Source organism: Schistocerca nitens, chromosome 5 (genome assembly GCF_023898315.1).
Source record: "Schistocerca nitens isolate TAMUIC-IGC-003100 chromosome 5, iqSchNite1.1, whole genome shotgun sequence".
NCBI classification, from domain to species: domain Eukaryota; kingdom Metazoa; phylum Arthropoda; class Insecta; order Orthoptera; family Acrididae; genus Schistocerca; species Schistocerca nitens.
In genome coordinates this window covers 866133452-866159558 of record NC_064618.1, presented here as the reverse complement: position 1 = coordinate 866159558, position 26107 = coordinate 866133452, and the positions used below count along the sequence as shown (strand labels likewise).

The 26107-nt window shown below is 44.5% G+C and overlaps 1 protein-coding gene across 2 annotated transcripts in view; it reads right to left on the bottom strand.

The window, feature by feature from the left end:
• LOC126259180 (cholesterol 7-desaturase nvd) overlaps positions 1-26107 on the bottom strand; it is a 533483-nt gene that overhangs the window by 497658 nt on the left and 9718 nt on the right. Inside the window, exon 1 of one of the 2 annotated variants that reach the window (XM_049955753.1) lies at positions 19659-19731. The exons of the other annotated variant lie outside the window; for it this stretch is intronic. The gene's annotated coding sequence lies outside the window, so the exon portion shown is untranslated. Of the gene's footprint in view, positions 1-19658; positions 19732-26107 lie in introns of those variants that run through there. 2 annotated transcript variants of the gene reach the window in all.

The following is a 26107-nucleotide window of genomic DNA, read 5'->3' as shown; positions in this document are numbered from 1 at the left end:
CCATAGTGATGAGGCGCATTGAACTAGCATAATTGATAGGCTATCGAGATACATATCAATACGAATGTATATTTCGGCGAACAGTCTGGCGCTCTCATTTAAATATATGACGAGTTACGGAGACTGGTCTGGGTCGCAGTGTCAGGGAACTGCGTACCGCTTATTAACTGAATGCCGATAGGATTCTAATTTGTTTGCCCGTTCCGGTAGCCGTTTATGTATCGAGGCTAAACCGGGCGACAATGACTTATCAGCTAATTTTAACCGTTCATGCCCCCAGAACTCGAAAATGAAGGGTGCGTTACGACTGACAAGCGCACCACATTCGCGTATAATTTGTTGAGAAGTGTAAAAGGTTGCTCGTAACAAAAAATAATGTTGAGCAAATAGGGAGGTTAGTGACTTCAAGGCCGTTATAGAGAAACTCAAACCCATAACATCCCATCCTATCAAAAATAAACGCAAAATATATTTATTTAATAAAGCAGACAAAAATCCGCTTGAAGCTCTCCTAAGAGGCAACATCCATTCCATGAGAACTAATTATGCAAGCGTTGACCAGATGCACCTTACATTCAGAGAAATAGTATCGACATCAGTTGATAGATTTACACAAAATAAATTAATAAGAGATTGAAATGATCTCCCATTGTACATAAAACAGGACAGAACACTGGTGCAGAAGCAACGAAAAAACCATACCCAAGAGCGCAAAGTTGTCAGTATAAGATCGAGTTTAGCGTAGACTTCAATGCGAGATGCTTTTAATAGTTTCCACAATGAAACTCTGCCTAGAAACCTGGGAGAAAACCTAAAGAAATTCTGATCGTATGTAAAGTACACCAGAGGCAACACACTAACAACAATATCTTCACTGCGCGATAACAATGGTAATGTTACCGATGACAGATCCACTGAAGCGGAATTACTAAGTACGCAATTCCGAAATTCCTTCACCACAGAAGAGGAAGTAAATATTCCAGAATTCGAATCAAGAAATGCTGTCAACATGAATAACTTGGAAGTAGGTATCTTCGGTATAGCGGAGCAACTCAAATCACCTAAGAAAGCCAAGTTTTCTGATCCATACTATATACCAACTAGATTCCTTTCAGAATTTGTTGATGTAATACCTCCATACTTACAAGGGAAACTCCCCATCGCACCCCGCCATGTTTAGTGGTAAGATGGCCCGTGAAAAACTGAACACAGACCGAGCACGAAAATCAGAAGAAGGTGTAGTGAACTGTGAAAAAAGAAGCAAAACAGAAACGGTGAACGGTTCAAGCTCAAGATGTGTAACATCGCGGGAGTTGCCAGATTCACGGCCTTGTGGTCATGTGGCCACGGTGTTGGGCTGCGAAGAGGGAGATCAAATCTCTCTCGTACCCCCCCCCCCTTTTTTTTTTTTGACAAAATTGTGAACTATCCGTCCGGTCATTGACGTGTCCGTTCGCTGTATTGAAATTTTTGTTTGTGCAGTGGTGTAGCGTCCGCTTGCAACAGCGAGATGTAGGGAAGGGACCTTCAGATGTACTTACCTCCTATCTGTTCTACACAAGTACATGTTATGACTCTTGCGTTCCGTTTTGGAAGTTTTGACTCTTGAATTCCTTAGTTGTAATATAGTTTACACGCGTTTATTTGTTAGTTTTCTTTCTGTGAGAGATCTATACGGCAGCTCGCGTGCTCTCGCTGTGCATTACATTTACTTGTGATGGTAATGTGTACTTATCACATGACTCGTGTTCTATAACCAATGTGTTGTATGACAATTGCTAAGACTACAGAAGGAGAACAGATACGTCAATGACTGGATGGACAGTTCACAGTTTTGTGAAAAAAAGCAACACGAGAGAGATTTGAACACGGATCTCTCACTTTATTGTCCAACACCGTGACCACACAAGCAGGACGCCGCGGTTCTTGCAACTCGGTCATTGTTACACATCTTCAGTTCGGACCGTTCGCTGTTTCTACTTTGCTTCTCTTTGTTTATACAGTTCAGTACAGCTTCTTCCTGTTTTCATGCTTGATCCATGTTCAGTTTTTGACGAGCTATCCACTGGCCTATCTTACCACTAAATCTGACTGGGGTGCGATGGGCTGGGGGGAGTGGGAGGGGGGGGGGGAATTCCCGTGTTAGCAATAATATACAGCAGTTCGCTCGGCGGAAGATCCGTACCTAAAGAGTGGGAAGTTGCACATGTTACACAAGTACTCAAGCAAGGAAACAGTAATCCGGTGATTTACAGATCCATATACGACGTCGATCTGCAGTAGTCAATTGATGTTTCAAAGTACTGCACTGAAAAGGTGTTTGAATGTTGTGCAGGTGTGGTTAAATTTAGTGGAGCTAAACTTCTTACTGTTGTTATTTATAGATCCCCAGACTCCGATTTCACAACATTTTTGCTAAAGCTAGAGGAGGTTCTTGGTTCACTTTATAGGAAATACAAAAAGTTAGTTATATGTGGTGACTTCAATATTAATTGTATAAGTGATTGTGTAAGGAAAAGGATGCTGGTAGACCTCCTTAATTCATATAATCTTATGCAAACCGTATTCTTTCCAACGAGAGTGAAAGGGAACAGTAGAACAACCATAGACAATATTTTTGTTCATTCGTCATTATTAGAAGGGCATTCTGTTAGCAAAAAGGTGAATGGCCTTTCAGATCATGATGCACAAATTTTAAGTCTAAAAGATTTTTGTGCTGCAACACATGTTAAATATAGTTACCAACTTTTTAGGAAAGCTGATCCAGTTACTGTACAGACTTTTGTAAACCTTATCAAGGAACAAGAGTGGCAAGATGTTTATAGTGCTGATACAGTAGACGATCAATATAATGCTTTCCTCAAGACTTTTCTCGTGCTCTTTGAAAGTTGCTTTCCGTTAGAACGTTCAAAACAGGGTACTAGCACAAACAGGCAGCCTGGGTGGCTGACTAATGGGATAAGAATATCTTGTAGAACAAAGTGGCAATTATATCAAAACGTTAGAAACAGTCAAAATCTAAATGCAGCAACTCATTACAAACAGTATTGTAAGGTGCTTAAAAAAGTTACTAGGAAGGCAAAAAGTATGTGGTATGCAGATAGAATAGCTAAGTCTCAGGATAAAATTAAAACCATATGGTCAGTCGTAAAGGAAGTGGCTGGTCTGCAGAGACATGTCGAGAATATAGAATCAGTGCGTAGTGGGAATGTTCGTGTTACTGATAAGTCGCATATATGTACAGTATTTAATAATCACTTTCTGAATATAGCAGGTGAACTAAATAGAAACCTAGTCCCAACAGGGAATCATATAGCGCTCTTAGAAAAAAGTGTTCCGAGACTGTTACCTGAAATGCTCCTCCATGATACTGACAAGAGGGAGATTGAGTTAATAATTAAATCACTAAAGACCAAGAACTCTCATGGATATGACGGGGTATCTAGCAGAATACTGAAGTATTGTTCCACGTATGTTAGCTCAGTACTTAGCCATATCTGTAACTTTTCCTTTAGGAGTGGTCGGTTTCCTGACCGATTAAAGTACTCGGTAGTGAAGCCACTTTATAAAAAGGGAGACAGGGATAATGTTGACAATTATAGACCTATTTCTATGCCATCGGTGTTTGCTAAAGTTATCGAGAGGGTTGTATATACAAGGTTACTGCAGCATTTAAATTCACATAATTTGCTGTCAAATGTACAGTTTGGTTTTAGAAATGGCTTAACAACTGAAAATGCTATAGTCTCTTTTCTCTGTGAGGTTTTGGACGGATTAAATAAAAGGTTGCGAACGTTAGGTGTTTTCTTTGATTTAACGAAGGCTTTTGACTGTGTTGACCACAAAATATTACTGCAGAAGTTGGAACATTATGGAGTAAGGGGAGTAGCTTACAATTGGTTCGCCTCCTACTTTAAGAACAGAAAGCAGAAGGTAATCCTCCGCAATATTGAGAGTGGTAATGATGTTCAGTCCCAATGGGGCACTGTTAAATGGGGCGTTCCCCAGGGGTCGGTGCTGGGGCCACTGCTGTTTCTTGTTTATATAAATGATATGCCTTCTAGTATTACAGGTGATTCAAAAATATTTCTGTTTGCTGATGACACCACCTTAGTAGTGAAGGATCTTGTGTGTAATATTGAAACATTATCAAATAATGTAGTTCATGATATAAGTTCGTGGCTTGTGGAAAATAATTTGATGCTAAATCACAGTAAGACTCAGTTTTTACAGTTTCTAACTCACAATTCAACAAGAACTGACATTTCAATCAGACAGAATGGGCATGTTATAAGCGAGACGGAACAGTTCAAGTTCCTAGGCGTACGGATAGATAGTAAGCTGTTGTGGAAAGCCCATGTTCAGGATCTTGTTCAGAAACTAAATGCCGCTTTATTTACCATTAGAACAGTATCTGAAATAAGTGACATTTCAACACGAAAAGTAGTATACTTCGCATATTTTCATACGCTTATGTCATATGGTATTATTTTTTGGGGTAATTCTTCTGATTCAAAAAGGGTATTTTTGGCTCAAAAACGGGCTGTTCGAGCTATGTATGGTGTAAGTTCGAAAACCTCTTGTCGACCCCTATTCAATAGTCTGGGAATTTTGACATTGCCCTCACAGTATGTATTTTCTTTAATGTCGTTTGTTGTTAGCAATATTAGCTTATTCCCAAGAGTTAGCAGCTGTCACTCAGTTAATACTAGGCAGAAATCAAATCTGCATGTGGAATGCACTTCCTTGACTCTTGTGCAGAAAGGAGTGCAGTATTCTGCTGCATCCATTTTCAATAAGCTACCACAAGAACTCAAAAATCTTAGCAGTAGCCCAAACACTTTTAAGTCTAAACTGAAGAGTTTCCTCATGGCTCACTCCTTCTATTCTGTCGAGGAGCTCCTGGAAGAGCTAAAAAATTAAGCAAATTCCAGTGTTACATTCTTGATTTTCTTTATTTAAACTAACGACTTGTCGCCTGAATATGTTTCTTATATTTCATTTTATCTGTTTCTACAATCGTGTTATAATTTCATGTATTGACTCGTTCCATGACCATGGAGACCTCTCCTAAATATGGTCCCACGGAACAATAAATAAATAAATAAATAAAAATAAATAGAATTTTTGAACATATAGTGTTCGAACATTATGAATTACCTCGCAGAAAACGATGTGCTGACGGATTCAGATTAAATCGTTTTTGTGAAACACAACCAGCCATTTACTTACATGAAATAATGAGTGATATTGACACGGGATGTTAAATTGACTGCGTATTTCTAGATTTCCAGAAGTCATCTGATACCGTTCCTCACGACAGACTTCTAATTAAATTGCGATCCTATGGAACATCGTCTCAGTTGTGCACTGCATTCGTGACATCTTGCCAGAAAAGTCACAGTTCGTAGTAACTGAAGAAAAATCATCGGGTAAAACAGGAGTGGTATCAGGCGTTCCTCAAAAAATTTTTATTGGTCTTATGCCGTTCCTAATCCACATAAAAGAATTAGGAAGCAATCTGAGGAGCCGTCTTAGATTGTTTACGAATGATGCTGCCATTTACCATCTAATAAAATTATGAGAAGATCAAACCCAAGTGAAAAATGATTCAGACAAGATATTTGGTGCAAAAAGTGGCAATTGACCCTAAATAACGAAGAGCGTGAAGTCATCGATACGAGAACTGAAAGGAATCCATTAAATTTCGGCTGAAGCACGATAAATCACACAAATATATACACTTAAAAAAGGTTTTGTATCACCCCAGTTCCTAGACCTCTGAAGATAGACACTGATTGTGGATATTTTATCACAGACACAGTCCCTATGACTGTTCAGAGATGTCACTAAACCCGCCCAAATATGTAAACAACCATGCACGAGCAGCGCCTATTATACGAAGGGGGTCCGACAGCCGATCAGTTCCAAAAAAAAAAAAAAAAAAAAAAATGGCTCTGAGCACTATGAGACTTAACTTCTGAGGTCATCAGTCCCCAAGAACTTGGAACTACTTAAACCTAACCAAACTAAGGACATCACACACATCCATGGCCGAGGCAGGACTCGAACCTGCGACAGTAGCAGTCGCGCGGTTCCAGACTGTGGCGCCTAGAACCGCTCGGCCACTCCGGTCGGCGATCAGTTCCAGTCCTCACTTTGTGCCAGGAAGGGCTCTCAACAAGGGAAGTGTTCAGGAGTCTCGGAGTGAACCAAAGCGATGTTGTTCGGACATGGAGGAGATATACGAGCAGAGAGACAGGAACAGTCGATGACAAGCCTCGCTCAGGCCTCCCAAGGAATGGATGACCGCTACCTACAGATTATGGCTCGGAGGAACCCTGACAGCAACGCCACCATGTTGAATAATGCTTTTCGTGCAGCCACAGGACGTCGTGTTACGACTCAAACTGTGCGCAATAGCCTGCATGATGCGCAACTTCACTCTCGACGTCGATGGCGAGGTCCATCTTTGCAACCACGACACCATGCAGCGAGGTACAGATGGCCCAACAACATGCCGAATGCACCGCACAGGATTGGCATCACGTTCTCTTCATCGACGAATGTCGCATATGCCTTCAACCAGACAATCGTTGGAGACGTGTTTGGGGGCAACCCGTCAGGCTGAACGCCTTAGACACACTGTCCAACGAGTGCAGCAAGAAGGAGGTTCCCTGCTGTTTTGGGGTGGCATTATATGGGGCAGTCGTACGCCGCTAGTGGTCATGGAAGGCGCTGTAACAGCTGTACGATACGTGAATACCATCCTCCGACCGAAAGTGCAACCATATCGGCAGCATATTGTGGAGGCATTCGACTTCATGTACGACAATTCGCGCCCCCATCGTGCACATCTAGTGAATGACTTCCTTCAGGGTAAAGACATCGCTCGACTGTAGTGGCCAGCATTTTCTCCAGACATGAACCCTATCGAATATGCCTGGGACAGATTGAAAAGGGCTGTTTATGGACGACGTGACCCACTAACCACTCTGAGGGATCTACTGTGGATAGTATGCCACTACGAATACAGGCATGCATCAATGCAAGCGGACGTGCCACTGGGTATTAGAGGTACCGGTGTGTACAGCAATCTGGACCACCACCTCTGAAGGTCTCGCTTTGTGGTGGTACAGCATACAATGTGTGGTTTTCATGAGCAATAAAAAGGGCGGAAATGATGTTTATGTTGATCTCTATTCCAATTTTCTCTGCAGTCATGGACTGTGCGGCTGGTCCCGGCGGAGGTTCGAGTCCTCCCTCGAGCATGGATGTGTGTGTTTGTCCTTAGGATAATTTAGGTTAAGTAATGTGTAAGCTTAGGACTGATGACCTTAGCAGTTAAGTCCCATAAGATTTCACACACATTTGAACATTTTTTCCAATTTTTTGTACAGGTTCCGGAACTCTCGGAACCAAGGTGATGCAAAATTTTTTTGATGTGTGTACAATCTGTCGATTCAACTAAATACGTAGGGATGAAAATTAAGAACAAGTTAAAGTGGGACGATCATACAAAAAATGTTACGGATAAGCGATCAGAACGAGACTGCCTATACTACTCTTGTCCGACCTCTGCTAGAGTACTGCTTACCAAATATGATTAACGGAGATCGTTAAAGTTCGATGATAGGCAACCCATTATGTATTATCACAAAATATTGGAGAGAGTGTCACGCATATGATACGCAAGTTGGGTTGGCAGTTATTAAAACAAAGGCGTTTTCCGTTGCAGCGAGATCTTTTCACAAAACTGCATTCCCTAACTTTCTACTCAGAACGCGAAAATATTTTGTTGATGCCCACCTACATAGGGAGAAATGATCTTCGCACTAAAATAAGACTATTCAGAGTTTCCTAAACCTTCGTCGCCTGTTTTGTAAAGGCTACTGCTCTGGAGGCCATGATTGTGAGTTTGTGAAACGGCTTCTGGTGCAGTACACCGTTAAGACAATTTCTCCCTGCCACTATTATACAGCTTTGCCCCGGGGTCAGGTAACAGGATAGGAGAACGAAGGTTCTGCAACAAATTAATAACAAAGTCACACAAATGACTTAAAGGTTTACTTATGTTTGTGACTACTTGAATATTGAAGTCTGGAACACTGCTTGTTATACAACACAAAAAGGCCCTCAATGGCTAAGTGCAAATAATCGCAGGTAAACTTCACAGAACATAGCAAAATCAATTTACAACAAGAGGCTGCTCATTTCTAAGAGTTCAATAAACGACTTCCCTGTCTGTGTCAGCCCTGGAGAGAGCTGCTGTTCTGTCTTCCGAGTAGGCTTCTGTCCGTTGTCGTCCGGCCATCGGCGCAGTCGATATCTTTGTCCTCAGCGCCGCCAGTGGCGCTGGTGGAACTCGCGCGAATGGCGAGTCCGTATGCCAGTGGCACCAGCTCGCAAGTTTGCGCCTGTGGTGCTTTTGCCCCGGCTGCCTCTTTTTCGGACGACAGAGCACAGAGGTCGCACGGAAAGATTTAAGAGTTTGTTTTCCGGGGCTCCGTTCCAGAGTCGAATGGTAGAGAAAGAGTGTGAAAGTTGTTCGATGAAATCTCTGCCTGAAACTGGAGAGTAGTCATGCAGATGTAGGTGTAGATGAAGATGTAGATAATGCCGAGCTGGAGATACTTTGGGTCCGGGACAGTCTATAGTTCACTCGATGTACGCTTTTTGACAGAAGTATTACGTCGCTGGCAACCCGCTACAGATTTGTAGATACAGTGAACAGCATGTGAGCGAGCAGGTCTTTCTTCTTCTCTTCGCAGGCGATTATCCCGTTCACTACGGACTCCGCCTTTTAGGATTTGGCAAATTTTATTTTATTGTTGTACTATGATCGGATGTCCTTTCTGACGCCACAGTCGCCAAAGTAATGTGTGACAAGAAAGTCTTGAGCACCACCTGTCTGTGAATCGTCTTACCTTTGTGCTATGTGATTCAGATTTTTGTGTATCGTATTGTCTGAGGTTGAATTCTGGAACATGCCTGTGTTGTTGTTGTGGTCTTCAGTCCTGAGACTGGTTTGATGCAGCTCTCCATGCTACTCTATCCTGTGCAAGCCTCTTCAACTCCGAGTAACTACTGCAACCAACATCCTTCGGAATTTGTTTAGTGTATTCATCTCTTGGTCTCCCTCTACGATTTTTACCCTCCACGCTGCCCTCCAATGATAAATTTGTGATCCCTTGATGCCTCAGAATATGCCCTACCAACCGATCCCTTCTTCTAGTCAAGTTGTGCCACAGATTTCTCTTCTCTCCAATTCTATTCAATACCTCCTCATTAGTTATGTGATCCACCCATCTAATCTTCAGTATTCTTCTGTAGCACCACATTTCGAAAGCTTCTATTCTCTTCTTGTCTAAACTATTTATCGTCCACGTTTCACTTCCATACATGGCCACGCTCCATACAAATAGTTTCAGAAACGGCTTCCTGACACTTAAATGTATACTCGATGTTAACAAATTTCTCTTCTTCAGAAACGATTTCCTTGCCATTGCCAGTCTACATTTTATATCCTCTCTACTTCGACCATCATCAGTTATTTTACTCCCTAAATAGCAAAACTCCTTTACTACTTTAAGTGTCTCATTTCCTAATCTAATTCCCTCAGCATCACCCGACTTAATTCGACTGCATTCCATTATCCTCGTTTTGCTTTTGTTCATGTTCATCTTATATCCTCCTTTCAAGACACTGTCCATTCCGTTCAACTGCTCTTCCAAGTCCTTTGCTGTCTGACAGAATTACAATGTCATCGGCGAACCTCAAATTTTTTATTTCTTCTCGATGGATTTTAATACGTACTCCGAATTTTTCTTTTGTTTCCTTTACTGCTTGCTCAATATACAGATTGAATAACAATGCGGAGAGGCTACAACCCTGTCTCACTCCCATCCCAACCACTGCTTCCCTTTCATGTCCCTCGACTGTTATAACTGCCATCTGGTTTCTGTACAATTTGTAAATAGCCTTTCGCTCCCTGTATTTTACCCCTGCCAGCTTCAGAATTTGAAAGAGAGAGTATTCCAGTCAACATTGTCAAAAGCTTTCTCTAAGTCTACAAATGCTAGAAACGTAGGTTTGTCTTTCCTTAATCTAGCTTCTAAGATAAGTCGTAGGGTCAGTATTGCCTCACGTGTTCCAACATTTCTACGGAATCCAAACTGATCTTCCCCGAGGTCGGCTTCTACCAGTTTTTCCATTCGTCTGTCCTATGTGATTCAGCTTTTTGTGTATCAGATTGTCTGAGGTGGAATTCTGGAACATGCCTAGCGTTTTCCAAAAACGAGCCTAAAAAAGAAAAAGAAGAAATAAGACCACCCCCATGCTGGCCAGTGTACCAGCCTGACCCATGGCAGTCAACCCGCCGCGCGGATTTTATCTGAGCCTGCCTCACCTCGCCTTCTCGCAAGCTAGCTCGCTGCGCGTTACGCTGCGCGAGCGGGTCACCACCTACGCGACCATCACAAAAATGAAACGTTAATGGGCGTATCTAGATCGGGAGGAGGTCACCTCCGTGAATTTCAGTCACTGTCTGCGGATGGCAATTTTCTTCAGTGTATATCAGCGGTTTCTATCTTTTCTACAACATAATTCATATTTTACTGAACTGTTTCTGTCTCGAATATCACCGCCTTCTTCCTGAGAAGGGAATTGTTAGCAAAACAACCGGAAGCGGCATTGCTGAATGGGAGTGTCCTAAGGGTAGGTTCAACCGCCGAGCTGTAAATGTTTTTTTTTCTCTCCTTCGTGGAGACTGGCACCTTTTCTTCGCGAAATGTTAATCGTGTGGTTGTGTGGTTAAGTGTAGGTGACTGTAACGAGTGTGTGTAATGTGGTGTAATGTTTGTGTCGAATGAAGATTAGAGAATGGAGAGGTTGAAACCCAGTGGCTCCTCCAGGGGCCCTGTTCTGTATCTTTGTGCCATTTCGCCGATCGGTTCGGTACGCGAATGCACTGAACGGTCTTCTTTTCGAAGGAGAGCCTCAACATTATTCTGTAAGCATTTCGGAAGCGATGTGGAACGGTCCTAGCGAACCGAAACGCCGTTGTCAGTTCTTCAAGCGCCAACCAATCAAAAGCGATCTGCCTCAGATCCGTGGATGCGCACTGCAGCGCCAAAGCAGCACGAACCCGAAGCGGTCAGCAGCCGACACATGCACGCTTTTCTTCACAGTACCGACAAGTGTGTTTAGAGCACGTAATACTGTTCAAATTTCGCTTCCATGAATGCATGATAGCGATAGAATATTGACTGTGTTCTGGAAACTGTCATAAATGTCACATTATTTTATTGTCATTCACATCGACGTCTTGTTTTGGATTTTGCGTTTCAGGATATGAGTTAGTAAGGGAGTGTAGTACCACATCGGGCACCTATAGAAACACCCGAAAAATTCGTCATTTTTTCTGTGTTCCGTCGTCCCTTACGCTACGGTCGCAGGTTCGAATCCTGCCTCGGGCATGGATGTTTGTGATGTCCTTAGGTTAGTTAGGTTTAACTAGTTCTAAGTTCTAGGGGACTAATGACCTCAGCAGTTGAGTCCCATAGTGCTCAGAGCCATTTGAACCATTTTTTCGTCCCTTAGTTGCTTCAAAATTCATGGAGGTACGTTCCGTCTATGCAACTAATTGAAGGTAGTTTGTTTATTCCCATACGCGTTTCGCTTCTTTTATTCGTGAAGATGCTTCGCAAATAAAAGAAGCGAAACGCGTACGGCAATAAACAAACTGCCTTCAATTACTTGCATAGACGGAACACATCTCCACGAACCCGAAAAATTGTTTAAGAGAGTATCAAAGAATAAGAAGATGCATAGAAGGTGGTTGTTAACTCGTTCCTAGAGATTCAAATGATGAAGTAGCCTACTTCCCTATATGAAGCATCAACGATTTGGTTCATAAAAACAACATTTAGAAAAACGCCTTTTCGAGAGCGTGTGGTGAGTGCAGCTATAGAAGTTCGTTGTAGTTTATAACATGCATCTGATGAATCAAGATATTTCATATATGATGATATAGTCTGAAAATATTGTGGCAGGAACCTTTCATCATCTCTCTCTACTGTTGTTAAGGATTCGATCGCAGATAAATACTTGTGACAAGGTAGAGTATAAAGACGATTGCTGATAGTTTCATAAGCAGTAATTTACGTTGCACTCTTAGATTCCTGTCTGACTACACTCTCGGAAATTGCTACGTATTCCGAAAAAAAAAATGGTGAATTATTTGTGACAGGAAGTAGTATAAATTTCACTGTAAGTCGTTTCATGTACTGTTTAATTGCATCTTTCATTTCGTAAGCACATGGAAGTCACGAAATAGGAGATACTCGTTACTGAGAAAGCGCTCTCTTAAGTGTAAATTACAACGAATATTTCAGAAAAATGCTTAACTTTGACGATAAGCGAAGTCTCAGGATGTGTTACAAACACGAAGAGGGGGAAAAAATGTTTTGGTATCATGCAGTATGCGAACCTAAGACCTTCAAGAGGGCAGTCTGCAGCCTTATCAACTTCGCTATTGCAACTCGCATTTATTTGGCGCTTTATTCCACATAACACTCCAGAAAAACGCAGGCTGACTTCGTTACCGAATGATGCGGGCATGAGCCGTAAATGCGTGAAATTTCGGAATGTTTCCTCTGTCAGGCTTCACAAAATTCCTTTGTTTTGTTACTTAAAAGCTTTAAACACGTTTAGATAGTTAATAAGTAAACCATTTGCGGAGAAAAGTACGTGAAGTCACTAGAAATTTCAGATAGCACTCATGTGATATAAGTAAGCAGAGCCGATCTTTTGAAATTTAATGACTTTTTAAACTCCTAATTAAGTAAAAATAACAGTTATCTTGTGAGAATATTGACCGAAACTGTTTTTTATGTTATAATCATTCACAGTAGCAACAATACAAACCATATTGCTAACAATGGAAGATAGTCTATTATGAACTCACTTTCCACCCAGATGTATCCTGGTGATTCTTCAGTAACACAATCACTGAATCCGAAGCTAAAACCGCTCAATATATTTAGAATAACAAATTCTAGGTGTAAATAAAGCACACTGAACCGAATGGAAGGGCCATAGCGAAATCCAAAACCTCTCGGTACACTTGTCGAGAAATCGGCAGGAGGACCGATGGGTAACAAGTCTCAGAAGGTTACAGGGGCTTCGGATAAAGAACCGAAAATGACGCCACTACCTAGGTTAACCAACCGCATCGATCGGTATGAACGATACAGAATAGGGCCCCAGTTTAGTACCAAAGGTGGCGCCGAGCTTAACGTCCACATCCGACGGACCGATCACTATTGACAGTGTCACATGCCCTCACTTCGCGAGAGGTTTCACATTTAACCCTGGACTTTGGCACAAAGACTGGTGATCAGAAACTTTAAGCCACCACACCTCCTCCTCCTCTTGCTGTAAAGGCAAAGGGAAAGCATCCAACAACATGTCACACACCTAGACGGTTACCAACAAAAATACTAGTCACGCCCAACGTTGCTTAATTTCGGTGATCTGGAGAGAACTGATGTGTTAACGAGGCCAAGCTGTTGAAGATAGAAAAAGTATCAGTAGTAACAGCAGAAAGTAAGACGCTGTTTCATAAATCTTCAAGAAGTACTTTTGTCTGTGAAGGTAAAAATCATGTAGTTTTCTACCGAACTGCATTTTTTCTGTTTCATACATATTCAATCGTATCGTAAGAAGCAAAAGAAATAATTAGGAAGGGTACTTCGAACGAGCTGAGCACCCGTCGTAGCCCAGGTAACAATTTATTCGAGTGAATCTTCCTGGTAGATTAAAACTGTGTGCCGGACCGAGACTCGATCTTTCGCGGGCAAGTGCTCTACCAACTGAGCTACCCGACTCACGACCCGTCCTCGAAGCTTTACTTCCGCCAGTATCTCGTCTCCAAACTTCACAGAAGTCTCCCGTCTTCTGTTAATGCAACTCCTCCTTCCCCCTCTCTCTGCGCACCTCCTCCACCCCTCCTCTCTGTCCAGCCCTCCTCTCTGTCTACATACTCCACCCCTCCTCTCTGTCTACATACTCCACCCCTCCTCTCTGTCTACACACTCCACCCCTCACTGTCTGCCCCTCTCTCTGACAGTCCCCTCCTCTTCACCTCCTCCTTCCCTCTCTGTCCATCTGCTCATTCCCCCTCTGCCCTTCTCTCCCTCCCCCCTCTGCCCACGTCCTCCTTGCCCTCTCCTCGTCTTTCCTTTCTCTGTCAATCTCCTCCTCTCCCCTCTCTCTGTCGTCCGCCACCTCTTTCCTTTTTGTGTCCAATTCCTCCCCCTTTTTTCTGTTCATCTCCTCCTCTGCCTATCTTTTCCTCACCCTACCTCTGTCCATCTCCTGCTCCCCCTTCTCTCTCCACGGTATCACCCGCGTCTCGGTAGAGGATGGCGATTGTTACACGCACTGTATTTCTTTCCGGATAGTAACTGAATGTGTATCAAATTTGGTTGAAGCGTTCCAGGTGTTTAGGATGAGCTTCTTAACCACGGTTTTGCCCGCATACACACATTTCAAATATGTTTCACATATATTTTAACATATTTTACTAGTATTTGAAATTTTGTACATGTAAATGTGAAAGTATGTTGCAAATACAGTTAGTAATGAAGAAACAGTAAAACGAAACGTCGTGCTTCATGCGGAAATTTTACTGCATGAACAGCGAATTTATAGTGAGGGACAAACTTGTTTCTTGCATCGTTCTGCGGGTTATCGAGAAAAAGTCTCGCAAACGTTTGCAATTATGTGTAAAGTTTGTTACAAGTTATTAAGTGCACTTATTCTCAGATAGTGGATGACTGAAGTATGGATATTCGCACGTTGTCTACTGTACTCATTTCTGCTCGTCATCGGTATCTCTTTACATGTAGGTGGTTCTTACCCCCACAGCGATTCTTCCCAGGCAGTAAATGTCATGTGTGCCAAGTTTGGTTGAAATCGGTCATCTGGTTTAGGAGGAGATGTGCAAGACATATACATACATATATGCATACTTCAATCCATTTTTATAATGAGTACGGATTCTGCGAAACGTATTTGCAGCCGTTCGAAGTACTGAAGGGAAACAGACCGATAAATTTGATGCAGGTTGCAGTAAATACTGGTGCTCGTCCTGGACACATTGGAGCAAGGTGTCCGGGACAATGGGTCGCTTATTGCAGGGAACGCCAGCGTTGGTCGAAGCTGTGCAGAGCCGGACCGGAGGTGCCGCAATCTCTTCTCGCGTCGGTACAACGCAGGATCGGGCCGTACAGCAACGGAAGGACGTTCTGCGAGGCCGCACCAATAGTGGTGATTATTCGCACGTGTGTGTCTGAGTAAGAGATGAGAGGGAGGGGAGGGAAAGAGAGTTTCATTAATTAGTGATCTATCTCGTAAGTAAAAGCAACGATGTTCCAAAAATATAGCATAATACTAGTACAATGAAGTTTATTTGTCTAGAATGTTTACTTAGCTTCCTCCCAGGGCAACACAATTAACAGGCTTCGGTGCCCTGTAAAGAAAGGTGTCAGTGCGGCTCTTCTATAAGGCAGAGAACTTAAAAGGAAATTTTATGCAATATTTCGGATTCGCGTTTTGATAGAAGAATTAATATCTAATACTTTTTGAGAACGACACAGTAAATTGACAATGGCTCAAATGGCTCTGAGCACTATGGGACTTAACATCTGAGGTCATCAGTCCCCTAGAACTTAGAACTACTTAAACCTAACTAACCTAAGGACATCACACACATCCATGCCCGAGGCAGGATTCGAACCTGCGACCGTAGCAGTCGCGGGGTTCCTGACTGAAGGGCCTAGAACCTCACGGCCACCGCGGCCAGCAGTAAATTGACATTTTTGCTGAACTTCAAATATGGCAAAATACAAAAAATATAGATTATTTAGCCCATAATTATTAATTTTTTGTAATCAGTACTCAGACACGTAAAAATATATGCTAATGACCTCTTTATCGTTCACAAAGATGTCGTGGAGATATGTTGAGGCACGGCAGCAGATACAAAGCCGCGGGGCAATGGGTTCTCTTAGTGTTTAAATTCTATCATTAATGCTTTCTGTTCGAAAGAGCCACAGTAAGGCGACCTAAAGAGCTGTGACACGTCGTAAAACAACGGTACACAATACATACTTACAAGAAAAAGAGATATACTAATATTCATTCCATATATGCTAAGTTAAATGGTCCTCATGCATGTGGAATAAGTCAAAATAATGTGAAACATATTTTCATTACTTGCCTATTTTCATAAAACAGGCAAGTATAATACTATGACATGCATACGATAACTTTTAGACTATTTTGGTCACGGAGCATCAAACATAAAATCTGTTTGGATGGTTACTTACATTGATCACATTACTGTACTGAACAGGTACAGAAGTCAGTACTCACGTAACATTCCCCTTATTGATATTATTATAAGGAGCGATCAAACAGTTTCCGTTCGAAGGCCGTACAGAATCGGGGCGATCATCCCTCCTACGCAGCAGGTGGAAGATACTCGGCACGTCCTGCTGCCACAACAAGTCCGTAACTGCCTCGTGCGACAGCTACCGTCGACTCTTTGAGGCCTTCTTAAGGGACCGAATTCTGGCAAGCGCACGGGGAGGGATCAGGACTACAGGGCGGGTGGTAGAGTGTCTCCCATTTGAGTTGGCGCAACTTTTCGTTGCGAGATCAGCGCTATGGGGACGTGCGTAAGCTTGAACTAGCTGCAACCCCTGTCGCAATATCCCCGGACGCTTCGACTTCATTTCACGCGGCAATTTCTCCAGCACTGCGCAGAACCGTTCCCCAGTGATGGAGACACCTGTTTCCTTGCAAATGGACGAGGCCGAGCTCCCAGGTCGACTGGAGTCATGAGTCGACTCGCGACCAGCACGGAACTTGGTGCACCAGTCCACAACGGCGTTTCCGCCAGACACGCTGCTCCGTACACGTTCTCATCATTCTCCTATGGATGTGTACCGGTGTTTGTCCTTAGGCAGCCGAGAAAAGAATGACAGCATGTTGATCCTATTCGGACATATCTTGTAATAACGTCGCCAAAGTTCATCCTGGTTTTTGATGTAACATCTATATTGCGTGATGTAACGCAGGGTACTGTCACTGTAGGGACACTCGGTTACAAAATTGTTGAGGCTTTCGTGGCCACTTGTTGACAAACTGCCTATTGGCTTCTGTCTCGGGTTCTTCGGCCGACGTTCATCTAATGATTTTTCTGACGTTTCGCCAGCACGAGTGGCTGGCATTGTCAAAGCTTCACCCTCCATTGCCGGTGGTGAACTGGAGCCGAGCTCGCGGGCGCAGACTATATGTACCTGGCGCGCCAACGTCCGAGGGCTTCTCCGCGGTCATTTCCGGTGCGGTTCTCCTCTTGCTACCTGCGACGGTCCTTCGCGAAGGAGAAAAGAGACCCACTTGCAATGTCGGGAATATACCGCATACCATGCACATGCGGAAAAGTTTATGTCGGAATGACTGGACGATCCATTAACACCAGGATCAAAGAGCATAAGCGACATTGCAGGTTGGGGCAGGTGGAGAAATCGGCCGTGGCAGAGCACGCACTGAATGAGACCGACCATGTAATAAAATTCGCCGACACGGAAGTTCTGGCTGTAGAGAAGCACTATCACACGCGCTTGTTCAGAGAAGCTGTAGAAATACATAAACACGCGAACAGTTTGAACAAGAAAGAGGAAAGCCTTAAGGTCAACGGATCCTGGCTTCCCGTACTGCAGCGAACGACCGTCGCAGGTAGCAAGAGGAGAACCGCACCGGAAATGACCGCGGAGAAGCCCTCGGACGTTGGCGCGCCAGGTACATATAGCCTGCGCCCGCGAGCTCGGCTCCAGTTCACCACCGGCAATGGAGGGTGAAGCTTTGACAATGCCAGCCACTCGTGCTGGCGAAACGTCAGAAAAATCATTAGATGAACGTCGGCCGAAGAACCCGAGACAGAAGCCAATAGGCAGTTTGACACTCGGTTACTTTTTGAAATCGCTTAGCGGCATCCGTTGAGAAAATACACTGAAGAGGCAAAGAAAGTGGTATAATAACGCGTATTCAGATACGGAGATATGTAAACGGGCAGAATACGGCGCTGCGGTCGGGAACGCATATGTAAGACAACAAGTGTGGCCGACTGGTGTGGCCGTGCGGTTCTAGGCGCTTCAGTCTGGAACCGCGCGACCGCTACGGTCGCAGGTTCGAATCCTGGTTCGGGCATAGATGTGTGTGAGGTCCTTAGGTTGGTTAGGTTTAAGTAGTACTAAGTTCTAGGGGACTGATGACCTCAGATGTTAAGTCCCATAGTGCTCAGAGCCATTTGAACGATTTGAACAACAAGTGTCTGGAGCAGTTTTTAGATCGGTTACTGCTGCTACAGTCGCAGGTTATCAAGATTTAAGCGAGTTTGAACGTGGTGTTGTAGTGGGCGCACGAGCGAAGGGGGACAGCATCTCCGAGGTAGCGCAGAGGTGGGGATTTATATCTGCGGCCGGAATAAGATCTTGCAAGAATGGGACTAACGACGACTGAAGAAAATCGTTCAACGTGACAGAAGTGCAACACTTCCACAGATTGCTGCAGATTTCAATGCTGCGCCATCAACAAGTGTCAGCGTACGAACCATTCAACGAAACATCATCGGTATGGGCTTCCGGAGCCGAAGGCCCACTCGTATACCCTTGATGCCTGCACGAAACAAAACTTTACGACTCGCCTGAGCCCGTCAACAACGACATTGAACTGTTGATGACAGGAAACATGCTGCCTGGTCGGACGAGTCTCGTTTCAAATTCATCGAGCGGATGAACGTGTACTGGTATGGAGACAATCTCATGTATCCATTGACCCTGCATGTCAACACAGGGCTGTCCAAGTTGGGACCCCGGATACGACTCTGACGGGTGACACGTACGTAAGCATCCTGTCTGATCACCTGCATCCATTCGTGTCCATTGTGCATTCCGACGGATTTGCGGAATTGCAGCAGGACAATGCGACACCCCGCACGTCCGGAATTGGTACAGAGTGGCTCCAGGAACACTCTTCTGAGTTTAAACACTTCCGCTGGCCACCGAGCTTCCCAGACATCGACATTATTGAGCATACCTGGGATGCCTTGCAACGTACTGTTCAGAAGAGATCATTCTGTTACAGGTTTATGGACAGCCCTGTAGGATTCATGGTGTCAGTTTTCTCCAGCAGTACTTCACACGTTAGTCGAGTCGATGCCATGTCATGTTACGCGCCACTTCTGCGTGCTCGCGGGACCCTACACGATATTGTACCAGTTTCTTTGGCTCTTCAGTTCAGGAGAGCAGTAGACCACTGTAGGACTTTCTTAACACCACAAATGATTTCCTTTGTTCCCTTTTGGACTCGGAAAACTTTAGCTTGGCTTGGTGGGTTTCCAAAGAAAGTACCTCGCATGAATGGAATCGAGGTAAGCGAAGTATTCTAGTCTAGTTATCACCCGTCAACGAAATGTGAAGAACGCACGTGCGTTACTTTCATTCTCAAAGCACATACGAAGAGGTTATTCGCATCACAATGATTGTCTTGTCAACCGAGAAATACGCGCATATTCTAAAGGTACTTACCGAGACCGCTTTTGTAGCGCACTTCGGCCGCGGAAGAACAGTCTGACGGGCTAGTACCGAGCGGCCAGCTTCGCCAACAAAGTGCAGGGTGGCGTTTCCTTGCGGAAGCCTGGCGGAGGCCCGTCGCCATATGCTGTGTGCGGGCCGATTCGTGCTGGGGCTGCGCCGGGGCGGCGCGCGCAGCGAAACCTGAACGGGGCCGGCGAGTGCTGAGTACGCATTCCGGGAGCCGTCTCCGGCTGAGCCCACGTGCGGCCGCCGCTGCGCTGCGCTGCAAGGACGCCTTCTCCCTCCCGCAGCTGGCGACTCAAACAGAACTGCACAAGGAACTCCCTCTGTTGTTGTTGTTGTCGTCGCCTTCAGTCGGAGGACTGGTTCCGTGCAGCTCTTCACGCTAGTCCATCTTGTGCGAGCCTCTTCATTTCTGTAACCTACGTCAATTTGAACCTGCTTACTGTTGTCAGGCTTTGGTTTTTCTCTGCAGTTTTTACCCTCACTCACACCCAGCACAGGCACTTCCATTGACAAACTGAGAATTCCTTCGTGCCTCGGGAAGTATTCTACCAGCTTATGCCTTGTCAAGTTGTGGCATACATTAGCAAAAACAAACTGTCATATTACAGACAGGAGCGTACAATGTTCGATCCTTTAATCGGGTTGGTAGGTTAGAAGACATGAAAAGGGAAATGGTTGGGGTGAAGTTATACATAGTGAATTATGGCGGCAGGAAGACCGGGCCTTCTGGTCGGTTGAGTACAGCGTAATCAGTCCAGAATGAAATTAGCGTAATGCAGAAGTAGATTTCATACTGGTTCAAATGGCTCTGAGCACTATGGGACTTAACTGCAGTGGTCACCAGTCCCCTAGAACTTAGAACTACTTAAACCTAACTAACCTAAGGACATCACACAGCCATGCCCGAGGCAGGATTCGAACTTGCGACCGTAGCGGTCGCGCGGCTCCAGACTGTAGCGCCTAGAACCGCTCGACCACTGCGGCCGGCAGATTTCATACTGAATAAGATGATAGGAATGTGTGTAAGCTACTATGAACAGCGTAGTGAACGCATTATCGTAGCCAAAGTAGACACAAAGGCAACACCCACCAAAGTACTTTACATGCCAACTAGACCCGCAGATGATAGAGAGATTGATAGGACCCACGGTGACAGAATGGAAATTATTCAGTACGGTGGGACAGGGACAATTTAATTGTATTAGATGATTGTAATTCGGTAGTTGTTAAAGGAAGAGAAGGAAAATTCGGGAAAGGAACGGAAGTTGAAGCCGCCTGGTAGTAGTTCGCCAGAGCATTATTTACTCGCCACTATTACTTAGTTCAACATTAGTCAAAGAAGACTGTATCCATCGAAGAGATCTGGGACCACCGGAAGATTTCCGACTGACTATATAACTCTAAGAGAGACATTTAGAAACCATATTTTAAAAGTGTTACACATTCCCAGGGGCAAACGTGGATTCTCGCCACAAGTTATTGGTTATGAACTGTACATTGAAGCTGTAGAAATGGTAAATAAGTAGTAAATTAAGGAGACGGCGCACGGATAAGTTGAAAGGACCAGAGGTTGTTGAGAGTTTTAGCGGGAGCAGCAGCCAACGTTGGACTCCAACGAGTAAAAGGCATACAATAGAAGATGAACAGGTAGCTTTGAGAGATGAAATAGTGAAGGCAGCAGAGGAACAAACAGGTAAAAAGATAAGGCCTGGTAGAAATACCTATAATACAGGGCAGATATTGAATTTAACTAACAAAGGAGAAAATATAAAAATGTGGCAAATGAAGCACGCGAAAGTGAATACAAAATTCTACAAAACGAGACTGACGGAAAGTGCAGATCGGCTAAGCAGGATCGGTTAGAGGACAAATGCAAGCCCAGAGTAGTGAATGACCTAAGAGGAAAAAAGGTCCGTGAAGTAGACGACATTGCGTTAGAATTATTCAGATCTTTGGAAACGATAACGACTAAATTATGCCACCTGATGTGCAAGATATATGAGGCAGTCGAAATACCATCAGTCTTCAGGAAGAACGTAATAATTCCAGTTTCCAAGAAGGCAGGTGTCACAGGTGTGAACACTACCAGACCATCAGTTTAATAAGTCATGGCTTCAAAATATTGGCACGAATTATTTACTGGAGAATGAAAAAACTGGTAGAAGCCGACATTGGGGAATATTTGTTTGGGTTCAAATGGCACTGAGCACTATGCGACTTAACTTCCTAGGTCATCAGTCGCCTATAACTTAGAACTAATTAAACCTAACTAAGCTAATCATCCATGCCCGAGGCAGAATTCGAAGCTGCGACCGTAGGTGTCGCTCGGCTCCAGACTGTAGCGCCTAGAACCGCACGGCAACTCCCGCCGGCTCTGTTTGGTTTCCGTAGAAATATAGGCAATACTCATCCCTATGACATATCTTAAGATTGAAGATAGGCAAATCTACATTAAGAGCATTCGTATATTTAGAGCAAGCCTTTGACTGTGCTGATTGGACTACACTCTTTGAAATTCTGAAGGTAGTAGGGATAAAACAAGGGGAACGAAAGGCTTCCACAACCTGTACAAAAACCAGACGGCAGTTATAAGCGTCGAAGGACATGGAGTTGGGAGTGAGACAGGAAATCCCGATTTTATTCAATCTGCACATTGAGCAGGCAGTGAATGAAACCAAGGAGAAACTCGGAAACGAAATTAGATTTCAGGGAGAAGAAACATAATCTTTGAGGATAGTAGAGGACATTGAAATTCTGTCACGGACTGCAAAGGATTTTGGAAGAGCAATTGACTGGAACGTATAGCGTTCTGAAAAGAGATTATAAGACGAATATCACCAAATGCAAAACAAGCGTGATCGAGCGTAATCGAGTTAAATCAGGCGTCACTGGGGGAATTAGATTCGGAAAGGTGAAATTAATAAATCAAAATACTAGATGAGTTTTGCTATTTGGGCAGTAAAATAACTTATAATGGACGAAACAGAGAGGATATGAAATACAAATTGAAAATAGCAAGAGGAGTATTTCTGAAGAAGAGAGATTTCTTAACTTCTGATACAAATTTAAGTGTTAGGAAGTCTTTCCTGAAACTACACTAGTGTCCAAAATTAAAGCAACAAACCTCTATTTCCCCATCCTGTGTCTCCACGATACAATCATACTGTCAACCAGATGTCCGTACGGTCTTGTTCTGCACGGGAGATTCCGGTCAACGGATAACCATGCCGTCACGGCACCTGTCGAACGAGGCAGTGTTTGCCGCGTAGCCCCACGTCCACAGTCGCCGTGTACACAGCCACAGACGTTGCAGTATGGCACAAAGAAGATGCCTACCACACTCTCTGCAGTAAGGGCCACAGAAATAACGGAAGCAGGAGAGTCGCAAACTGATTTCGCCCGATGGCTTAATGTGAATCGTTCTGTTGTTTTTCGGATGTGCCGACTGTATCCCGCAGACCAAGGCAGGGCCGACCATGTGTGGCTTCAAAGAGAGGACCGTTATTTGGCCGCAAGGGCACGACATACCGCCTTAGTACAGCATGGCAACTGGCATGTGATCTCGTTGCATCCACGGGTCGTGTTGTATCGAGGCAAGCGGTGTGCAGAGGGCTCCGGCAGAGTGGCCTTTATTGTCGGAGACCTGCTGTATGTCTACCTTTGACGCGTCTCGAAAAATGGTTCAAATGGCTCTGAGCACTATGGGACTTAACAGCTGAGGTCATCAGTCCCCTAGAACTTAGCGGGACGCGTCTTCACAGGAGGGAACGTATGGAGTGGGGTCATCAACATGCCATCTGGTCGGACGAACAGTGCGCCAATGTTGTTTTCACAGATGAGTTCCGATATAGTCTGGAGAGCGATTCTCGATAGATTAGAATATGGAGGGAACGTGTAACACGATTTCGTTCCCAAAAATCGTGGAAAGAAACCGAGATCGAGGAGGATCCCTAATGGTGTGGGCAGGGATTATGTTTACCACACGAACCATTCATCATGAAATTGCACTCGTGATTCGGCAATGTTTTCTGCTGTCAGGTATCGTGAAGAGATCTCGAGATCTCGTTTGCGGTTACTGCGAGGTGCTGTGGACCCAGACGTCGTATTGATGGACGATAATGCTCGACCTCATAGAGCACGGATGGTTGAAGTTTTCTTGGAAACGGAAGATATTGCAAGGATGGCGTGGCCTGCTCGCTCTTCCGATTTGAATCCCATACAGCGTGTCTGGGATGCACTAGGGAGACGGCTTGCATCACGTCAGATCCATCAACGACTGACCGAGGCTGTGAGGAGCTCTGCAGGAACAATGTTCTTTATTGCCTCAGCATGAGACTGATGACATCATTCACAGCATGTCCCGTCGTTGTCAGGTCAGTACTGCTGCCAGAGGCGGTCACACCCCATACTGGGCACATTAACCAGTTGTCGGAATGTGTGTGCAAACCTGTTAAGTGGAAAAAACGAAGAACACTCTTGTCTACCGATATTAATGTTGCAGTTGTTTACGTTCTGTATTCTTCACATTGTTTCTATTTTGCTATCACCTGTTTGTACTACTCGTATTTTGTGGCGAAATAAATGAAAAGTTGCAAAATTTCCTTTTATTGCTTTAATTTAGGACACCAGTGTATTTGTCGAATGTGTAGTTTTCTACGGTGGTGAAACATGGCCGATAAACAGTTTAAACAAAAAGAGAACAGAAGCTTTTGAGGTGCGGTGCTGTAGGAGAAGGCCGAAGATTGGGTGCGCAGATCACGTAGCTAAGGAGGAAATACTGAATCTAAATTGAGTGAAAAGAAATTTATGACACAGCTTGACTACAAAAAACGGTCGGCTAATTCTGGGGCATCAGGGAATTGTCTGTTTAGTATTGGTGGGTTGCAGGGAATTGTTGGGCGGGGGTGGGGGAGGTAAAATTGTAGAGAGATGTCAAGGCTTGGATATTGCAAACCGGTTCAAACTGATGTAGGCTGCGGTAGTTACGGAGAATGCAGAGGCTTGCACAGGACAGACTAGCACGGGGAGCTGCATCAGACCAGTCTTCAGGCTGAACATCCCAACAACGTGGCGCACACTGGTCTGCCTCCGTAGCAGAGTCGTGGGCGCGTCTGACCCCATGCGGAGGACTGGAGTTCATTTCCCGACACTGTCACGGGTTTTCTGCCTGCTCGCAGGGCTACAACAGTGTGCCGTAAGCCACGAAATGACAACTGGAAAGCTACTTGAACGAGTGATGCCGGCTCCAGGGCCTTACGGTCGACAACGATGGCGAGAGTGGTTAGGTGACTACACGCCCTCCAAGACGCATCTGCATGGCGGCCGATGACACGGTGGACGGTCAACGGTGTTCAAGCATGTTCGCGGAGTTAAAAAGCAAAAAAACACAGGCCTACATATCTCCATCTACCCAGCCAATCTTCAGAATTCTCCTATAGCATCACATTTCTCTTCTTGTTTCAACTGTTTTCGTCCATTTTTCACTTCCGTACAAGGCTACACTCCAGACGAATGCCTTCAGAAAAAACTTGCTAACATTTAAATTTTGGACTCAATGTCAACAAATTTCTGTTCTTCTAAAACACTTTCTCGTCATTGCCGTTTCTAGTCAGTTACTTTTCTCCCCAAGAAGCAAAATGCATGGCCTACTATTTAGTGTCTCGTTTCATAATCGAATTCCCTCAACATCACCTGATTTAATTCGACTAAACTCCATTACCCTTGTTTTAGCCCGCCCGGCTAGGCACGCGGTGTATCCCGAGCGCGAAGGCGTGCCGGTCCCCGGCACGTATCTCCCAGGCGGATCAGTGTCCGAGGTCCGGTGTGCCGGCCACCCTGTGGATGGTTTTTAAGGCGGTTTTCCGTCTGCCTGGCTCCTCTTATTCCACCTCAGCTACACTATGTCGACGATTGCTGTGCAAACAGTGTCCACGTACGCCTACACAATAATTACTCTACCACTCAAACATTTGGGGTTACACTCGTCTGGTATGAGACGTTCCTCCCGAGGGGGAGGGGGGGGGGGGAGGAACAGTAACTCTGGGTTCGGTGTGGGGCGTCGGTGGGGTGGGTGGACTGCAGTGGCCTGTTGTGGGGTTGTCAGACACTGACGGCTACGGCGGGACGAAGCATCTCCGTCGTTTCTAGGTCCGCAGTTCAATATACAATACACACACACACACACACACACTTGTTTAACTCTTTTTGATGTTCGTCCTGTAATCTCTCTTCAAGACAGTGTCCATTCCGTTCAACTGTTCTCCCAACTACTTTGTAGAATCTGATAGAATTAAAGTGCCATTGACAACCTAAAAGCTTTTATTTATTCGCCCTGAACTTTAATTGCCTTTCCGAAGTTCCGTCTGGTTTCCTTTGCTGCGTCCTCAGTTTACAGACTGAGTAACATCGTGAACAGACCACAACAGCTCTCAACT